The sequence below is a fragment of the Rhinopithecus roxellana genome, chromosome 14 (genome assembly GCF_007565055.1).
Source record: "Rhinopithecus roxellana isolate Shanxi Qingling chromosome 14, ASM756505v1, whole genome shotgun sequence".
Classification (NCBI taxonomy): domain Eukaryota; kingdom Metazoa; phylum Chordata; class Mammalia; order Primates; family Cercopithecidae; genus Rhinopithecus; species Rhinopithecus roxellana.
Genome location: NC_044562.1, coordinates 71,270,195 through 71,281,419, shown reverse-complemented (window position 1 = coordinate 71,281,419; position 11,225 = coordinate 71,270,195). Strand labels below are relative to the sequence as shown.

The 11,225-nt window shown below is 39.9% G+C and overlaps 1 pseudogene; it reads right to left on the bottom strand.

Annotated features, from left to right (window-relative positions):
- Positions 1–4,996: 4,996 nt before the first annotated feature.
- On the bottom strand, positions 4,997–6,272 carry LOC104677865 (annotated as a pseudogene).
- Between the last annotated feature and the right edge of the window lie 4,953 nt (positions 6,273–11,225).

Here is an 11,225-nt window from a genome sequence, read left to right as displayed (position 1 = left end):
TCTTTCCTCTGTCTCCTCCTATGAAATGTAAGATCCTCAAGAGCAAAAACTTGTCTGCCTTGTCCTCCCTGTATCTCTAACACCAAGAACAATGTCTGGGACATTAGTGGGTGCTTAATTAATCTCTGCAAAATCAATGAATGGATTGCATTGCTCTCACAAGCCAATAATTAACCACGCCCCTAATGGACAGAAAGCATAATCAGCTTTCAAAGTTTTCTTGAGGGAACAGAAAGAGAAATTCAGTATTTGTTGCCTAGCCATGAGATACCTTGCAATGGATTGAAGAATTAAAATATGAACAGATTAGATGATGGGAAAAGCAGGAAGTAAATGTTGTAACTAATTGCTTAGTTTGTGCAAACACCAGACGTCCCCTGAGAAGAGAAGCCTTCAGTCACTTGACACCTCCTGCCTTTAGGAGCCCAGCAACCAGTTGAACTGTTCATATCAAAATGACTTGGCCAAGCCATTATCTTTGCTGATAATAAATTAAAAGATCTGAAAAATCTTTCAACTTTCATGTACTTAAAACTGGATTCTTAGGGTTGATATGGTGTTTCTGAGCAAGAATTAGATGAGGGTGCAGGTGTGATATCACAAAGAGTTTCTGACCAAGAGAATAAAAATTAAGAGGTATAAATTTACATGTTGTATCATACTACATTTTAATTTTGTCTTCAAAATATACCAAAGTCTTCCTTTCTCCCCAGAGTCTCATGTCTTTGAAAGCTCTTCTGTAATTCTTTTACATTAAGTCTAAATCGAATGGATGGGACCTTGCCTGGCAATATTAATAAGATTTTAGCCTGGGTCCAGTGGCTTATGCCTATAATCCCAGCACTTTGGGAGGTAGAGGCAGGGCATCTCTTGAGGTCAGGAGTTCAAGACCAGCCTGAGCAATATAGCAAAACCCCACCTCTACTAAAAATTTTAAAATTGGCCAGGTGTAATGACCCATGCCTGTGGTCTTGGCTACTCTGGAGGCTGAGGCAGGAAGATTGCATGAGCCCAGAAGTTTGAGGTTACAGTGAACTATGATCACACCACTTATCTCCAGCTTAGGTGACCCAGTGAGACTCTCTCAAACAAACAACAATGACAACAACAAATGATTATATTGCCCAATTGTGAGTAGAGTCTGGAAAATGTTTATTTTCTGCTTTTTCTGTGTACTTAATGTGAACAAAAATTTAGGTGGCTCAGTGTGCAATGAGTTACAATTGCCACATGTTCAAATTCCATCTCTGCCATTTACTAACTGTATAAACTTGGGCAACATACTAAAATCTCTCTGAATCTGTTTTTCTCATCTGCAAAATGGGCTTAAGATAACTCACATGGATCAAATGTCAAGCATTTGTTTTCATGTAATCACAAGTGGCAGTTCTTTTACTTTTTACTTTTGGATTTTCAAGTGTAAACTAGAGAGTCATCTCCAATCCTGGTTATAGATTAATTCACCCAGGGCTTTTTCCCTCCAATATTTTAGATGTTTTACCTTTTACACATAAATTTCTCATCCACTTACAATTGTTCCTGTTATTGGCCAGGTGCAGTGGCTCCCAGCACTTTGGGAGGCTGAGGCGGGTGGATCACAATGTCAGGAGATCGAGACCATCCTGGCTAACACAGTGAAACCCCATCTCTACTAAAAAAATACAAAAAAATTAGCTGGGCGTGGTGGCGGGCGCCTGTAGTCCCAGCTACTCGGGAGGCTAAGGCAGAAGAATGGCATGAACCCGGGAAGCGGAGCTTGCAGTGAGCCAAGATTGCGCCACTGCACTCCAGCCTGAACGAAAGAACAAGAGTCCGTCTCAAAGAAAAAAAAAAGAAAAAAAAGAATTTGTCCTGTTACGTAGTACATATGTAGTAACAAGGAGCGGCTTCAATTTTATCTCTTTGCATACAGCTACCCAGCTACCCTAACACCATTTATTAAAAGTTCCATCCTTTACTTACTAATAAGAGATACCACTTTTATCATATATTATTCATATGCAAATAGGTATGCCTTTGAATTTTCTATTTCTTCCATTCTTATGCTTATTCATTAACACCAAACTATTTCAATTTTAGAGGTTGTGTTTTATTACAATACTATTGGTCTTCTTTTGAGGCATTTTCTAGCTATTCTTGTATGTTTATTCTTCTAAACAAACTATATAATCAATTTGTCTAGCTCTAGGAAAAATGTGATGAGATTTTCACAGGGATTACATTAAATATTTAAATAAGCATAGAAATACCTAAGACATTTATGATATTTTCTGTGTGACTATCATTTACCTTTCCAATTGTTTAAATCTAATTCTGTACCTTTATGAGTGTTTAATAATTTTCCTAATACTGATTTTGAACATTTCTTGTTAAGTTTACACTGAGGTATTTTGTTTTTAGCTATCAGACACATGGTCTTCTATTCCATTATATCTTCTAACTGGTTTTGTTTGCATCTACTGATTCAGGAATCATGTTGTTATAGTAGTACTGGTATTAGTATTCTGAAACTGTTGTGTATGTAGTGTGGGGTAAAGCAAGAATATGTATATACTGGTGTCATTGAGAACTGGAATTTTCAGCTTGGGTGAGAGTAGATACAACTGTATGATCAATGAGGTAAAAATGCTGTAGTCCTGAAAATAAATCTGAGTAGCAATACTAATTCATAATGTGTTTTATGGTTTAAAAGCATACATTTTCTAGTTCTTTCCACTGGAAAGGCCTAGAAACAATGGCCAACCTACTACTACTAGCAATGAGCACCTCCAGAACCCTGATTGCATCTCTAAAAACTATTTTCCATCAATAGGAACCCACCTCTTAGAAGTATGGCTGATTCGCCAGCAGACACATGAAAAAATGCTCATCATCACTCACCATCAGAGAAATGCAAATCAAAACCACAATGAGATACCATCTCACACCAGTTAGAATGGCAGTCATTAAAAAATCAGGAAACAACAGGTGCTGGAGAGGATGTGGAGAAATAGAACACTTTTACACTGTTGGTGGGACTGTAAACTAGTTCAACCATTGTGGAAAACAGTGTGGCGATTCCTCAGGGATCTAGAACTAGAAATACCATTTGACCCAGCCATCCCATTACTGGGGATATACCCAAAGGATTGTAAGTCATGCTGCTATAAAGACACATGCACACATATGTTTATTGCGGCACTATTCACAATAGCAAAGACTTGGAACCAACCCAAATGTCCATCAATGATAGACTGGATTAAGAAAATGTGGCACATATATACCATGGAATACTATGCAGCCATAAAAAAGGATGAGTTCGTGTCCTTTGTAGGGACATGGATGCAGCTAGAAACCATCATTCTCAGCAAACTGTCACAAGAACAGAAAACCAAATACCGCATGTTCTCACTCATAGGTGGGAATTGAACAATCACTTGGACACAGGAAGGGGAACATCACATACTGGGTCCTATTGTGGGGAGGGGTGGGGGAAGGATAGCATTAGGAGATATACCTAATGTAAATGATGAGTTAATGGGTACAGCACACCAACATGGCACATGTATACATATGTAACAAACCCACACGTTGTGCACATGTACCCTAGAACTTAAAGTATATATATAAAAAAAAAAAAAGAAATATGGCTGATTCAAGATCTGAGACAGGAATTTTATTAAATGAGCCTGGAATATATTATCATGCCAGGTATCAAGGATGCTATGAAAAAGTACTATGATTCTGTCCAAAGAGGATCTAACTGGCCAAAGATAGGATAATTTGAGCTCTTCAGTGGAATGATAAATGAAATGAATTCAATGGAAACATATCAAGTATATTTAAATGTAAGTTCAGAATGATATCAAAAATCTAAATTCATTAAGTCATCTTTAAAGAATGCTACAGGATTAATTCATTGTGTTAAAAAAAATTGGCCTCAAAGTAATCAAATAATCAAGGGTAAGTTTCTCTTTATAGAATTTTTCCAGCTAATAAATAAATGGGGATGGAAAGATTTGAGATATCAGCATGTTGCAACCTTCTAATGAATTAATGGCTCTGGACAGTGTTCACTAATGGCTGCTAAACACTAAAGAGAGACACTTAGACATTATGTATCTCCTAACAGAAGTGCAGAACACTATATATGCATTATTCTTGACAAAAAAAAAATAATTGAACTTGAATCTGGTCAAGCTTCTAAATCCAACTACCAATTTACAGCTTACAATGACATAGGAACATGTTAAACATCACAGGGATGCCATCAGCAAACCAAACTCTGGGAAATTCCAAGACAGCCAGTTTCTTCAACAATAACTTAAATAAGTTACAAAGGCAAGGTAGGAGATATGGTTGAGAAACTTATAATTTTCTTTTGGCATGCAAACATTCATTTGACTTTATTTTAAAGGCAGAGCAGAATCACATTCACTTTCTTAATACTATCACTATAAACAGGCTGTATTTAGGAGCTCTAAATTCGCTTTGGAAATTTTTGAACAGTTGACTACTAGCAGCCCAGCAAGCTTTTTTCTTCCCTTCCAGGCTCTCCTGCACTTTAGTAGGGAGGAGATAGTGTGTTGGTGACAACTGATGCTAAATAGTGAGTGGTTGTGCTTGCCAAACCCTTTCCACCTCCTCCACAAGCAACAGGGAGACTTGGCTTATTCTTTATCTAAAGTCTCTGAGTCAACAAGGAGGTTATCAGACACAGAGAATAGAGGGAAGCTTCTGTTATAGATAATTGTAAACGTTAAGAATGGATGAACTTGGAGCTTAAGTGTTCAGTCCTTCTTTTGCTGACCAGAGAGAGGTATGCTAGCAAGAGAACTCGCATGCTTGGTCCATTGAAGCATCAGTGTAATATATTCAATTCCTTTGATTAAAAAGTGCTGGAAAAGCCATCTCTGGGTGGAGAAGGGAAGTGAGCTGATTACAATGATGGGACTATAAAAGGCAAATCAAAGCAGCAAACAGCAGGCAATGCCCCTTTCCTCTTGAACTCCAACAATCAGTCCACTCCTGTCAGCTTTATAGACCAAGCAAACTCAGGTGGGAGAGCGGGGGATGATAACTGGGGCAGAAAAAGGAGAAGGCCTTTGTCCAGACCTGTGGACCACTTCAGATATTGTTGTTTCCCAGCACTGTGTGCTTTCTAGTCAAGGTGGTTATGGGGGATTCAAGGTTTAAGACTCCATTTTCTGGCCAGTGCAGTAAAATGGCATAAACAGCTGATCCTTTAGAGGTATACCATGCAGATGTCATGTTCTTTTCCAATTGCACCTTCCATGGTTTCGAGGCATAGATAGCTTCCCCACTGATGCTCAGCCACTCCCTAAAAGCAAGAAGCCTTTCTTGGAAGACAGGAACAATTAGATTATCTTTAGCTTGTCCAATGTTGAGACGATAGTTGCCTCTTAAACTTGCAGTCTGAAGCAGTTCCAAAACCATTTCAGATTCACTTGCAAAATCAGACATTGCCATGTTGCAACCATTGACCCAGAATTACTTGTCAATGGTGGTACACATCTCTCACTTGTGGTCTTGCAATCTCCCCAGCTTAAGTTTCTCTTGACAGTTGTAGTATTGTCCAAGGTGACAGGAGCATTTCTGACCCCATCGGTCATTTACTACCACCTCTTCCTTGATAGAGCTATCATTGTAGAGCCAAGTTCAAATAAGTATCAGGACATTCTCACTTTATTAGACCAAATCATATCAGAAATCATATCAGACTTGTGCCTGTTAACAAGATCATATAGCCATGGCATTGTTTTTTTCACCACCAAAATGCTGTGTTTTGAAGCCATTTTTTTAAATCAAGTAGCTGAAGTGAATGGAACCATTCTAATAAGTGACAGAGTTCACAGTGTATGTTCCTCTTCCAGACAGTTGTTTCCAACTCACCAACCAAACTGGTAGGACCCCCATGTCCTTAGAATTTAAGTTCTCAGCCAGTTTGTGATGCTTTGTACCAGGACTACATACTTGGCCTCCAAATCCTGGAAGAGATTGGCCCACTTGTCCGTTCAGATGGAAGAAGTCTATTGTGAACTGCTGCCCAAAGTCTGCCCGGCTGAAGCCAGGCAGGTAGTGGTGATACATGAAGCGCTGGTAGTGGATCTGTCTTCACCCTTCCAGAGCCACCAGCACCAAGAACACTCCCCAGTGCACAAACACTCTGAAATTGGCCTCATCAAATCAGTGTAGCAGCAGCCAGGAGTCCAGCCTCGGCCAGTCCAGAGTGTACCTGCCTGGAGCCCCAAGCACCCACATGGCAGCTCCATGCACCAGCAGCAACAGTGGCAGCAGCGCGGGGGCCACTGCCAGCAACCTCATCTAGTGAGCCCTGGAAGCCTGTAAATTAACAGAGACTTTTACTCAATTAATCCTAATGAATAAACCTTGTTTGGATCTCAGTCAAGCAAACATACTTATGTTTGTCATGCTTTAAGGAAAGCAGTATGTTGTTCGTGGAAGCAGATGGAATCTGTTGTGGAAAGCGGAAAGAAAAGAAGTTGGGGAGGGTGAAGGTTCAGGCCAAATGAGCTGGTGGTCGTACTTTTCACAACCTGTGTGGTGGTACTCATTACAACCTCATTTATTATCCATTGTCTTCAATTTGCTCCTTGGGGAAATAGTTTGGTCTAAATAAAAGCTCAGAATAAGGATCTAGAAAAAGATTAGCTATATTAAGCCATGCACTCCAATTCAACTAGAGATAAAACAAGAGAGAAAGAAGGCATATCTCCAAATTCAATTCTCCTAGCTTCAGTTATGTTTTATGGAGAACTTATGTCATTCACAAAAGAGATGTAGTTTCCCCAGGGGAGACAGCAGGTGCACATTTTCTCTCAAGGTTATTTAATTGCTGTCAGGAAGACATATGATTAACAAAGCCAAATGCTGGAAATATGAAGTACAGACAATTTTAAAGTTGTTTATATAGTTGATTATAGTATATCATACAATGTGTTTATTTGCCATAAACCTGCCTATCACAAACTGTTTCCACACCTGTGTGTCTTCACTAAACTGCCTATTGCTTAGCTGTTTGTGAATTCCCAGCTATGTGGATGGCCAGCAGCTGGACAAGGGGCAGCTTCCACTGGTGGCCTCTCTGAGCCACCTCCAATGTACAAGCTTCACACCAGGGCTTTGCGCACTCCAATCTAGGGTTGAGACCTGCTGGCCCATTGCATCCCCTGCTTTGATAACAGCCCTATTGAAGGAAATCAGTATGGAAATGAAGGGCCTTTGGGGTTCCTCGCTGTCCTTTATGACATCCCACTGAATGTGAGGCCCACCATCTGTCATCTGTGGGATACTGTTCAGAGATAAGTAGGGAGTTGAGAGCAGGCATTTAGAACTGTCAGAGCCACTTGGCAGCATGCATTTGTGTATGAATCTTAAAATTTTGAAAAGGGACTTGAGTTTTATATGTATTGGTTTTTTATTTCACTTTAAGTTATGTTTATTACATTTTGCCAAATATCAGTCTGTGACTGAGTAGAAGTAAAAAAAAAAAAAAAACAGAACTGATCCTTCACTACAGATAGTTTGAGATGCACTGGTATAGAGTGATGGCCCCAAAGCACGCTGCATCCCAGGGCTTTACCCTGACATTCGACAGTTCTAAGGGGACAGCAGATGGGAAGAACGTGATCCACAAGGATGGCTTTCGAAAGCATCTCTCAAAGGTGAGGAGCAAACACTCAATCTACTGCACATGTGTTAGGTTCATTCCAGGGCAAGGCAGACCTAACAAAACCAGCCCAGCTGACCCCTAGTCATGGCATAACTCTTAGGCCTTTCAATACTAGCAGCAGTAGTAGTAGTAATAGTAGAAGATGAAGATACAGCTAAGACTTATATAGGACTTATCTGTGGTCCAGGTTCTGTCCTAAATGCTTTGCCTTGGCAGCATGCATTTCTGAGAAGGGGCAGAAAGTCGCTCTCTTTACACAGAGTCTAAGAAAGCTTATATAGACTTACTATAAGCTACAAAATAGCAAATGGTCTTCCTTTCTCTTTGAAGTGATATATATTCTAGCCTACACATGTACAGAGAAGTATAGCATCCAAATCTGTTTACAGTGATTCCTTGTATAGCCATGAAAATTTGCTAATGACTGACCCCTTCTTAGGGTATTTTAAAACATCATGCCAAATATGCTAGCTATATTACGTATGCCAGATATACTAGAGACAGTAATTAAAGAAATTTAATACCCAGGAAATAGGAGTTTGTGTGCAGATACTGGTCATGGAGCATATCTGGAAAATTAGTACAGAAACAGCATTCAATTTTAGAAAATATAGAGATACTTTGACCAACATTTTGATTCTCTGTTGCTGCACTTGGAAATTCTCAGGCATGAAACAGAGACAAAAAATATATAAGAATCAAAGATAACAGAACAAAACTTACATTACTGCATAGAGACATTATCCAAGACCAAGTCATTTATCTACTAGTTTACTCACTCCAAAAAGATAGACTGAGAAGCATTTCAGATATTTCTGTGTTCCTTCCTGCATCATTAGGGTTTTTAAAAATGTTTGAGTTTTCTAAAGTCTATATTTAACAGTATAATAGAGAGTCTATTCACCCTATTCCTCTAAGAATGAGCCTTCTTAGACTGTGTAAAGAGAGCTGCTTTCTGCCTTCTCCAATAATCTCTGCAACAGCCAGAGCTACCCCTACTATTGTTGGCAGCCAGATTCCCTGCCTGGCTTTGAGGTGGTCAAAAAATAGTTAATCACACACAGGTTTTCAGTGTATGGTTGTAGGGAGGATTAAGGAGTTCACCCTGGGGAAACATAAATGGTGGTAGCGATGGGGACTAGTTCCTTACCTCACGTTTCCATGGCCTCTGTCCCTCGTCAGGTTGTGTGGACAAACTGGTGCTTGACTCTGCAAGCACAGTGGATAGTTTCAAGTCCAGGTGAGCAGGGAGGGAGATGTTTCCCCTTCCAGCCAACTGGCTAAAATTTCTTCTTCTTCCCACAAATTTAAACCTAGCAGTAAAATGGTAATGCTAAATCCCAATCAATTAGTATTCACTGGAAGCCCATAACATTCCAGAGCCACGATTCTTGCCCTTGGGAATTTTACCCTAATGAACTATGAATCATAGGAGAGCCTTCTCCACATTAACTCTGTGTACCCTTCTAGATGAAGTCATGGTTGTAGCCTACCCTAAAGGTAGAGAATCCAAAGGAAAAGAAGGCCAATGCTGCCCAAGACTCAAGGTGTCCTAGTGAAATGCCAAGAAGAAAAAGACATTTACTATTTAGTGGGGATATTCCCAGGAGAGAAATTTCCAGCTTGTACAGATAGCATAGGAGGTCACCAGCCTCAGGCAGATGGCAGCTGTGATGCCACACCAATCCTTCTGTCCTCATATTGACAGAAAAAGGCCTCCACTCTGGAGCTCTGGTGGAGGCCTGGCCACATTTGGGAGCCTGAGCTGGAGACAGAGCCACATCCTGTGCTTAGTTTGAGCCCTGGTCTTTGACTTTGGCTGGCAGAGCCTGAAACCCTTGATGATGCAGGGATGAGCACATTTCCTGAGCTTGGAGTGGTCAGTGCAGGCAAGTAGTTTGCACTTAATGCCCTTTGGGATCTTGGGCTTGACCTCCTTGGACTTCACAAGGGTCCTGACAGCCTCAATTGATTCACTCGTGGCCTTGACATCACTGACCTGCATCTTCTTCCGGCCCTTCTTGTGCTTCTTGGCAAAGTGCATGTTCCTCAGGAACTTGGGCCCACCCTTTTAAGAGATTTACATCTTTGACATAGGGGTTTCTTGATGCCATTTCTGTTCTATTTTCAGGACTAGTTGTGTGTAGTGTGGTTCTTGGACTTGGCCCTATTTACACAGTAGCCCAAGGCTCCCAAAGCAACTAGTAACAGTAGAGAAAGAGTCCACTCTGTTTCTTTGTGCTATTTCTTATGTCTCTAACAAGAAATAAAGTAACTTATAAAATACCTTCAAAAATTGTTATTGTATCGCCCCAACAAGGTGATAAGTTAGATACTAATATCTCCATTTTACTGACAAGGAAACTAAAATGTAGGAAGAATACATCCCTTCTTGAGGTCATGCAGAATTAGGGCCTTAATTGAAGTCCTTTTCCTTCAACCCCAGTGCTTTTTGCCATTATAGCTGCCTTTACGGTCTTTCACTGGATTTTTTTCCTTTGGGTATTTCACCGTCATCTCAAATTGAATTTATCCAAAACAGAATGCCTAATTTCTTCAGATTGTGTTCTTTTGTTTTCTATATAAGAAATCTGCAAGTCATTTTTGATACCTTGTCTCTCTCTCTTTCCCATATCCAATCCATCACCACATTATGACAATTGTACCTCCAAAACACCCCTCTTGCTACGTCTATCTGGTTTAAGCACTCCAGATAGTTGTTAAATAAGTGTTGAGGTAGAATGTGTGTAATTAAGATGGATACCAGGAAGACAAAGTAGCTGGGAAGAGAGCTAGATTTCCTCTTAAAGATTTTGAAAGGTCTCTTCAAAAAAAAAAGAAAAAAAGTTAAGCTCATGGGCTATCATATTTGCTTTACTATATTGTGTAGTTCTAGTACACGTAATCATAGTAATCTCTTAAATTTTCATTTTAACTTCCCTAGGTGCAACTGAAATTCTTTCTGGAACAAAGCAGTTAAAATTAAATCCATTGTGGTTTAATAATAAAGTAAATGAATGCCTTAGATCAATTATCTAGTTTTCTTCTCACAACTAAACCCTTTAGCATAGGCAAACAGATGTTATTATAATTTATGGATTGAAAACTGAGGTTCAGAGAGGCAAAGTGACTTGCCCAAGGTCACACAGCGAGACTAGACACCAGAATACTCATGCCAGCATGAATGTTTTTTCCTAGTAAGCTCTGCTAACTTCTTTAACACATCCTCTCCTCATATTTTAGTGCCGAGACAACACCAAAATAGAGACTAGAAAATGTGGCACATATTCACCATGGAATACTATGCAGTCATAAAAAAAGGATGAGTTCGTGTCCTTTGCAGGGACCTGAAGCTAGAAACCATCATTCTCAGCAAACTAACACAAGAACAGAAAACCAAACACCGCATGTTCTCACTCATAAATGGGAGTTGAACAATAACACATGGACACAGGGAGGGGAACATCACACCGGGGCCTCTCAGGGGGTTGGGGGCTAGGGGAAGGATAGCATTAGGAGAAATACGTAATGT